We start from the raw sequence: 9,642 nt of genomic DNA on the forward strand, positions 1-9,642 counted from the left end.
GTTGAACAGCGGAAACATGTCATAAAAGGCAAGTTCAGCCCAACATTAACCAGCGCTGATAAGAAAAAGGCATGGGAGGACATCTCCAGACATTTAAAGGCTTCACAGATCTCATGCACTCGGCCACCATCTGACTGCGAGAAGAAATGGTACAACGTTCTCAGCAAAATCCGCACTGAAATAGCTGCCTTCAAGTCCAACATTTTGTACACAGGTATAGTTAATTTCTTTCCCATTTGCATTGCATGCCTATGCTCTTTGCCATTAACCCTACCTGATTTACTTGTAGTCTGTATTATAACTGATATTCAAACTCAGGCGGAGGTCCCCTGGGCAAACCACTGAGTGCCCTTTGTGAGGTAGTGCAGCACATACTTGGGAAGGACAATGCTGTCATCTCCAGAGTGGAGGGTATCCAGGATCCTGCAGCAATGAAGCTCGACATTCTATCACAAAGGTGCAGCCCAAATAATTTTTGTTTAACTCAAAACCATGACAACAATATTCAGCGTTTGAAATGTTTTATTTTTCAGTTATAATGAAGATGCAGGGCCAGCCTAAACACGGGCTCTCCGTATGCCACCCCTGCTTTTGATGTCAGGGTCAGGTATGCCCGGTGGTAGATGACATCCCAGCCGTGGATGACAGCCTGGCAGAAGACCCGCTCCCAGATGACCTGCAAGCACTGTGGAGAGAAAAAATAAAACTTCAAATTAAAGTATTGAGACTGCAACAGGAATACTACACTATAGCACTGAAAAAACAAAACAAAACTGACAAATAAAATGGCCTGAAAAAAAAAAAAAAACACTTGTGTGTGTATTAATACTTATGAATTATTATGTGTACCCAAAGTGGAAGTTGGCAAAGTGCTGTCTGAAGGCTGCCCCATCACATGGATTGATGTTGTTCGGGGGGCTGGCATCTCCAGCTTCTCCATCGTAGTCATCCTCTAGTAGGGGTGGGATGTTGAGCCTCTTGCAAATATTATGCTGTATTGCACAAGCCATTATGATACGGCACACTCTTTCAGGGGTGTAGAATGTGGAATCTGTGCTATGCTACGATGCGCCCTATGAAGGGATACAAAATTAAAACCTTATTTATAGTCTATATTAGGATAGAAAGTTGTATTAATAAATAGCTTAAAATGTAGGCTAGCTGTTGTAGTTGAGTTGGGCTTCTGTCAGTGGCATATGGAAAGGGGTGAGCAGCCAACGGCATAAAGGGAATCCTTTATCTCCTATAAGATGACACTCTGGTGGCACAAAGTGCCTTTCAAACAGCTGCTTCAGGCCACTTTCATTCAATATCCATGCGCCATGTGTAGACCAAGGGCATTTGGGTACCACATCCAAATTGGTGTAGTCGGCAGCAAACACAACTTGTGTTGATGCTGTGGTACCTCTTCCTGTTCACATAAATGTTCTCGTTTACGCTGGGTGCAATGATCTTTATGTGAGTGCCATCAATTGTGCCTACTACTCCTGGAAAGCCAGCTATAATTGTTTCCATGACAATTCAGCTTATTGATGGTTGTTATGGCCCTAAATCATCAGTATTGCATTGCTGCATTTTTCCTGTGGCAAGGAAGTGAAATGTCATCAAAACTTTCATTCACTTCCACTGAAAAGGCATTGCTGCGTTAGTGGTGATATGACATCCCTCAACAAGTCACTGATAAAGATGATGCCTGCTTTGACCAGACGATGCCATTTTATTAACTGCTTGTCGTCAAACATTTCAAAAACATTCTTCCTCTCCTGAAAAATTTGCGTACGTCTCTGTCTCTTCAGTGCCATCACAAGCCCCTACTGGCAACTCCTAACCACTTGAGAGACCTCTCAAGCTGTCTTAAATAACTGGGAAAGTAAGAGTGATTCTTAGCTTTAAGAAATTTGATAACTTGCTTTTATACTTAAGTTTGAAAGTAGGAGTAAATTTCATGAATTTTCAGCACTTAAGACTAAAATGGCACTTTGAGAAGCATGATAAATACGGGCCCTGAGGCGGGATTGATGCAGGAACTGTGTTTGGTGACCAGCGTCACTCTATGAGTGACAAAGGTCACGTCGTGGGCTCTCGACCAGACAGTATCCACCATGGTGGTCCAGGAGTGCCATCTCTGAATTAACCTTGCTGAGATGCAGGACTCTGACAAAGTAAGCTTTCTCGATGCCCCCATCTCACAGAGTGGCCTCTTCTGCGACACTGTCGAAGACTTTGCCCAGCAGATCTTGACAGTTATGAAGCAGATGGAGGCCATCAAACACATCTTGCCTTGGCTTGATTCCTCTGCTACCTACAGGCAGAGGCCTCGCAAAGGCTTTGACGGGCGACCCAGGGATGGCGGGAGCTGTTCTTTTGCAGGAGGCGGTAGAACCTCTCTGTATTGTTGCTGGGCCTACAGAGAGCTCCTTTTGTGCGCCTGGAATCAGTCGAGTTAAGTGCCCTTACTTTGAAGTTGGCCCTCCTGACCGTGCTCACTTCCATCACGAGGATCAGGAACCTGCAGGTGTTCTCTGTCAGCAAAATGTGCCTTGAGTTTGGTCCAGCATACTCTTATGTGATCCTGAGACCCAGCCAGTTCCTACTAGCACTTTTAGGGACCAAGCAGTGAACTTGGGAGCGTGCATCGGGATGAGGCAGACCCAGCATGGTCTGGTTACTATTGTAACCTCCATTCCCTGATGAAGGGAACGAGACATTGTGGCCCTCCTGTCACAACACTGAATTACCCACTGAACTGGCCGGGACATGTTCTTGGCTCCTCAGCACACCTAATTGAGTGGATGCATGTCATCTCCTTTTATATACGTATGTACGGGGAGTGCCACATGCAAATTCAACTTGCTAATTCTCATTGACCTTTTCTCAAAGTATCAGAGGTGTTTGGGGCTCCCAAGTGCGACCCCTAGTGTCAGTCCATTGACACAACATCTCGTTCCCTCCAGAGGTTACAATAGTAACCAAGAAGTTATGCGACAAATCTCAACTTTCGGTTCCAAAAAAGAGAACTTTCAGAGCATGCAAGTAGCCATAGCAACTTTACTATTATATATTATATAATAATGGTGGTGGTGATATAGACTAAGAATATAAATTGCCATTAAACAAAAGATGTAGAAGTATGGCGTATTATTCTCAGAATGCATATTACACAGAATGCTTTTTTGCATTCCATTGCATGCTTTTTCACCATTGTTTATCATCATCATCATATTCAACTGCGCTGAAGAGCTGAGCTGAAGTGTAACTCACATAATTACAAAAACAATGCTCCTCTGTGAGTAACTTAATTTTACGCCTAAACTGCATTAATATTATTAAAGGGCCAGATCTTCCGAACTGCAGCTTTTTTTTCCTTGCTGGATTATTACAGTATTTGCAAAAGGAATGTTTGTAAATTTAAAATCGATATTTCTTTCTAGCACACACACAAGCAGAATATAACTATCCTAAAATATTGTTTTTGTGAAGCATTGACTGTGCATCTTAACATACAGTAAAGCATCTAACATGCCTAAAAACTTTTGCACAGTACCATACAGCACGTAAGTTCTGCAATCCTGTCCAAACAATATTTCCTTGTCAGTTGCTAATTAACATACATTGAAATAACATTGAAATACTATGTTTTAACTGAAACAAATCAATATTACATACTTGGTGGCAAAATATTACTTCTCAAAAACAGTTCTTTCATACACCCAATGACCTTCATTAGTGGGTTTTGAGCTAGTCTCTAGGATTACTGTTCTCCAGTAGCTGCTTGTTCAACCAATTTCTCATGACCTGAGCATGGAAAATAAAGGTCTGAGAGGCCAGTTGAAACAACCACCCAATTATAGACTGGAAACCTGCCAAGATGATTGATGATACTTTGAACGTCCTTGATATCCTCCTATAATGCTGCCTGGGCTTTTCAGCAAACACCTTTAGTGAGCTTTGAACTCTGTACTTATCAGAGGTTAACGTTTTTTTGTACTACACTTGTTGTCTAGCGAAGATTGGCCAAGGGGTCAACAATAAGACCAACTGATTGAGTGGTTACCATATAGGGACTGTAATGTTGAAGCAAGGATGTCTTATTTTAACATAGTTCACTAAATGCCATATATGTATGACATTTAAAAAATTATTAGGTTTCAGGCATGTGGAATAATTCAATTTTCCAAAAACATGCACTTCATTCTACTTCATTCTATATATTGTAGCATGTCAATCATTTTAAATGGAATTTTAAATGTACAGAGATCAACAACTACTTCCCGAAACCACTGAACTTATAGATCTCAACCTGTGGTTAGAAATGTATGGTGCTTTCACGTCCTCGTTGGAAGTTCATGTTAATGGACCAGCTTAGGACCAGCATAGGACCAGCATGGACCAGTATTGGACCAGCATAGGACCAGCATAGGACCAGCATGGACCAGTAATTGGACCAGCATAGGACCAGCATGGACCAGATTAGGACCAGCATACGACCAGCATGGACCAGCATAGGACCAGCATAGGACCAGCATAGGACCAGCATGGACCAGCATAGGACCAGCATAGGACCAACATGGACCAGTGTTGGACCAGCATAGGACCAGCATGGACCAGCATGGACCAGCTTAGGACCAGCATAGGACCAGCATGGACCAGTATTGGAACAGTATGGACCAGCATAGGACCAGCATGGACCAATAATTGGACCAGCATGAACCAGCATAGGACCAACATGGACCAGTATTGGACCAGCATAGGACCAGCATGGACCATTTTAGGACCAGATTAGGACCAGCATGGACCAGTATTGGACCAGCATAGGACCAGCATAGGACCAGCATGGACCAGATTAGGACCAGCATAGGACCAGCATGGACCAACATTGGACCAGCATAGGACCAGCATAGGACCAGCATGGACCAGCATAGGACCAACATGGACCAGTGTTGGACCAGCATAGGACCAGCATGGACCAGCATGGACCAGCTTAGGACCAGCATAGGACCAGCATGGACCAGTATTGGAACAGTATGGACCAGCATAGGACCAGCATGGACCAATAATTGGACCAGCATGAACCAGCATAGGACCAACATGGACCAGTATTGGACCAGCATAGGACCAGCATGGACCATCTTAGGACCAGCATAGGACCAGCATGGACCAGTATTGGACCAGCATGGACCAGTTTAGGACCAGCATAGAAACAGCATGGACCAGTGTTGGACCAGCATAGGACCAGCATAGGACCAGCATGGACCAGCATAGGACCAGCATGGATCAATAATTGGACCAGCATAGGACCAGCATGGACCAGCATTGGACCAGCATAGGACCAGCATGGACCAGTATTGGACCAGCATAGGACCAGCATGGACCAGCATAGGACCAGCATGGACCAATAATTGGACCAGCATAGGACCAGCATTGGACCAGCATAGGACCAGCATGGACCAGTATTGGACCAGCATAGGACCAGCATGGACCAGCATAGGACCAGCATGGACCAATAATTGGACCAGCATAGGACCAGCATGGACCATCTTAGGACCAGCATGGACCAGTATTGGACCAGCATGGACCAGCATAGGACCAGCATGGACCAATAATTGGACCAGCATAGGACCAGCATGGACCAGCATGGACCAGCATAGGACCAGCATGGACCAGCTTAGGACCAGCATAGGACCAGCATAGGACCAGCATGGACCAGCATAGGACCAGCATGGACCAATAATTGGACCAGCATAGGACCAGCATGGACCAGCATTGGACCAGCATAGGACCAACATGGACCAGCATGGACAAGTAATTGGACCAGCATAGGACCAGCATGGACCAGCATTGGACCAGCATAGGACCAACATGGACCAGCATGGACCAGTTGGACCAGCATGGACCAGTAATTGGACCAGCATAGGACCAGCATGGACCAGCTCAAACCAGCATACCAGCTTCAAAACCTACCTTACCAACATATGCTGTTTTTTTCAGCAGGGATGTGTGCGGTCGCATTCATCTTCACTGACCGAAATGTCAAGTGAATTACAGAATGCTTCAATCTCGATCCATAATTCACAGAACACAAAACACACAGCTCTAAAAACTTCCCACAATTTGCAGAAGTTTCTCTCTCGTTGTGCCCTCTCAGTGCAAGTCCTTGTTTTCCTATATAGAACAATATGTCACTATTCCCTATTGCTCTGCACTGTGAGATTCACTTAACTGTGCAGCGATGGTTTGCTCAAAGCAGTGCCACTGCTCAGTACACTGACGATGTGCTGCTCCATCTGAGTGTTTCTGTAACTTCGCTAATATATTCTTCCAGTCACATACTCCATTTGCTTTAGAAGCAGGATCTCTGTATGCACCACTAGAAATGCACTAAAACAATCTGCACGGGAAGCAGAAAATCACATCTGCCTCTTTGCTGTATTCAATGAATGTATATGCCTTGTAGTAATCTGACGAAAATGACCGGTTCTGCTTACCGAACAATGTTTTGGGGTATTCGGGCAAGTAGGGTTGTGATGGTCCAGTTTCCTTTGTGCCCAAATCCACAGGTGTGCTTCTTTTATTGGTAACACTAACACCCTCGAACCGATCATCCTGGTCATGAGGCCCGCTGCTGCCAGCCGTTGTTTTTTTCAGGTATTTGCACACTTGAATTGGATTTGGATTTGAATTGGAAACTTTTTTGGGGAAAAAAAAATCCTGCATAAATGAATTTTCTCTGCGCATGCGCATGGCATGCAATTTACATTTGACATAAGTATTCACAGCCTTTGCTCAATATTTGTTGAAGCACCTTTGGCACCAATTACAGCCTCAAGTCTTTTAGAGTATGATGCTACAAGCTGGGCACACCTATTTTTTTTCAATTCTCAAGCTCCATCAGGTTGGATGGGGAACGTTGGAGCACATGTTCAGATCTTTCCAGAGATGTTCAATCAGGTTCAAGTCTGGGCTCTGGCTGGGCCACTCAAGGACATTCACAGAGTTGTCCTGTAGCCACTCCTTTGTTGTCTTTGCCGCTCTGGAGCAGGTTTTCATCAAGGATGTCTCTGTACATTGCTGCACTCATCTTTCCCTCGATCCTGACCAGTGTCCCAGTTCCTGCTGCTGAAAGACATCCCCACAGCATGATGCTGCCACCACCATGCTTCACTGTAGGGATGGGATTGGCCAGGTGATGAGCGGTGCTTGGTTTACTCCAGACATAACGCTTGCTATTCAGGGCAAAAATTCAATCTTTGTTTCATCAGACCAGAGAATTTTGTTTCTCATGGTCTGAGAGTCCTCCAGACGGGCTGTCATGTGCCTTTTACTGAGGAGTGGCTTCCGTCTGGCCACTCTACCATACAGGCCTGATTGGTGGAGTGCTGCAAAGATGGTTGTTCTTCTGGAAGGTTCTCCTCTCTCCACAGAGAAATGCTGGAGCTCTGTCAGAGTTACCATCGGGTTCTTAGTCACCTCCCTGACTAAGGCCCTTCTTCCCCGATTAGTTGGTTTGGCCGGGCGGCCCATTCTAGGAAGAGTCCTGGTGGTTCCAAACTTCTTCTGTTTATGGATGATGGAGGCCACTGTGTTCATTGGGACCTTCAATGCTGCAGAATTTTTTTCTGTACCCTTCCCCAGATCTGTGCCTCCATACAGTCCTGTCTCTGAGGTTTACAGTTTCTTTGGACTTCAAGGCTTTGTTTGTGCTCTAACATGCACTGTTAACTGTGGGACCTTATATAGACAGGTGTGTGCCTTTCCAAATCATGTCCAATAGACTGAATTTATCACAGGTGGACTCCAGTCAAGTTGTAGAAACATCTCAGGGATGATCAGTGGAAACAGGATGCACCTGAGCTCAATTTTGAGTGTCATAGCAAAGGCTGTGAATACTTATGTACATGTGATTTTTTTTTTTCTTTTTTTTTTTTTTATAAATTTGCAAAGATTTCAAACAAACTTCTTTCACATTGTCATTATGGGGTGTTGTATGGGGTCCAAAGGCCAATACAGCCATTTCCTTTGTGATCAAAATATCTTAAAATGTAATAAATGTATATATTTTTTTATTCTTGCATGATTTTATAACATCATATATCAACATAGTGCAAAACGGTATTAAAATAATGTGTAGAAGTCGTTGATTTGTTATGAGAAAGATTGTCCGGAGAAATGAATTTCATTGATGTCATTCGGAGTAACCAATAAAAAGGGACCATTTTTGGATCAAGTCATGTGGTCAGTATCATGTGGCAGGATGTGACATCATTCAGACACCTTCAAAGGACCACATGGTCATGAAGCAAAGTAACTAGCTCTCTTTTAACTATTTGATAAATTCATGTTTTCACTTGATCATACGCATGTCCCGAAACATCAGGTCATTCGGTGCAACCGCTATAAAACATGGAAAATGTTGTAATGTTTTAAAAACTTGTACTAAATATAAAATGTTTGATTGTCCTTTTGCTAGCTAGCTAGATATCAGCCTGTTAGCATTGTTTGAAAATATCGTCATTCGGTAAAACCGAAATTTTGGTTAAACTGAATTACTTCTTTGGTGACAAATTTTGTAAAAAAATGACAAAAGCAGTGTTAATTGATTATGAAAACCACATAATCTCATTATTAACACTCAATAAAACTTCAAAATTAATTATATCTCTGTTATGTTTTTTACACATTTAAAAACCTTATTCATCAGTGACCCAAATACATTATATTACCAGTCACTTTTGTTTTACCTCATTCAAACACGTGTGATGATTTCCAATAAGATCTTGTGGCAATTTGTAACAACTTTGCGTTTTGGAAAATTGGTGGCTAATTTGTACGATTCACATTACATGCAAAATCGGCACCTTCTAAAATAGTTACAAAATGCCATGAGATTGGGCTGGACATTTCTAAAGATTGCAGAGTCTTTCTCAAAGTCAGCGATGTTCCCTTGTTGAGGAAGTAATCCTTTACCAGCCCTGAAACTGGTTCAAATACATGAATACCTAAACGGATAGAAACCTTGTTTATTGACACCAAACTTCACTAAGAGGAGCCTATTTCTGAACATACGCAATGTGTTTGAGTCGGAAAGTGGGAGTAGTTTTGGGATTGAGTAGAGATCAGGTCTGGTCTCACTCAGCGTGAAGTGTTTTCCATTACAGTGAACATCAATGAGGTTGTGTGCACGGGTCTCTCTGCTCCCACACGAAATCATAGCCGTTAGATCAATGACCACACAAGGGAGAGGCTGACAGGATGTTTTTCTATTCTTTCTTTATATAAAAGCAATTGTTCTGCCCGTTCCCGCTCCTCTCTCTCTACCTCCTCAGAGTAAGCGTGGACACCCTCTGCTGTGCTCCTCCGTGTCCTGCCTTTGTCCTGAAACAACTCCCTCGACACGCTGCCGGGAGACTGATAGACACTGGGCCCACTGCTGAGGGACATGGAGCAGAGAAAATAGCCTTCCTCCCATAAAATTAAGCTCCTCTGGCAATGAAGCCAGAGAGTGAATGTTAGAGGGAGATTGCTGTGGAAAAGAAGCATCACCTGTGTGATCGAGATTCAGCTTGTAGCCTATATAGAGCATCAAGCTCTCTCACTGAGGGAGTACACAACATACACACAGATTAGATGAATTCATTCACAACA

General features: G+C 43.5%; 1 pseudogene; it reads right to left on the reverse strand.

Moving 5' to 3' along the window:
- Nucleotides 1–775: 775 nt before the first annotated feature.
- Nucleotides 776–1,515, reverse strand: LOC125253296 (annotated as a pseudogene).
- Between the last annotated feature and the right edge of the window lie 8,127 nt (nucleotides 1,516–9,642).

The sequence above is a fragment of the Megalobrama amblycephala genome, linkage group LG18, assembly GCF_018812025.1.
Source record: "Megalobrama amblycephala isolate DHTTF-2021 linkage group LG18, ASM1881202v1, whole genome shotgun sequence".
Taxonomy (NCBI): domain Eukaryota; kingdom Metazoa; phylum Chordata; class Actinopteri; order Cypriniformes; family Xenocyprididae; genus Megalobrama; species Megalobrama amblycephala.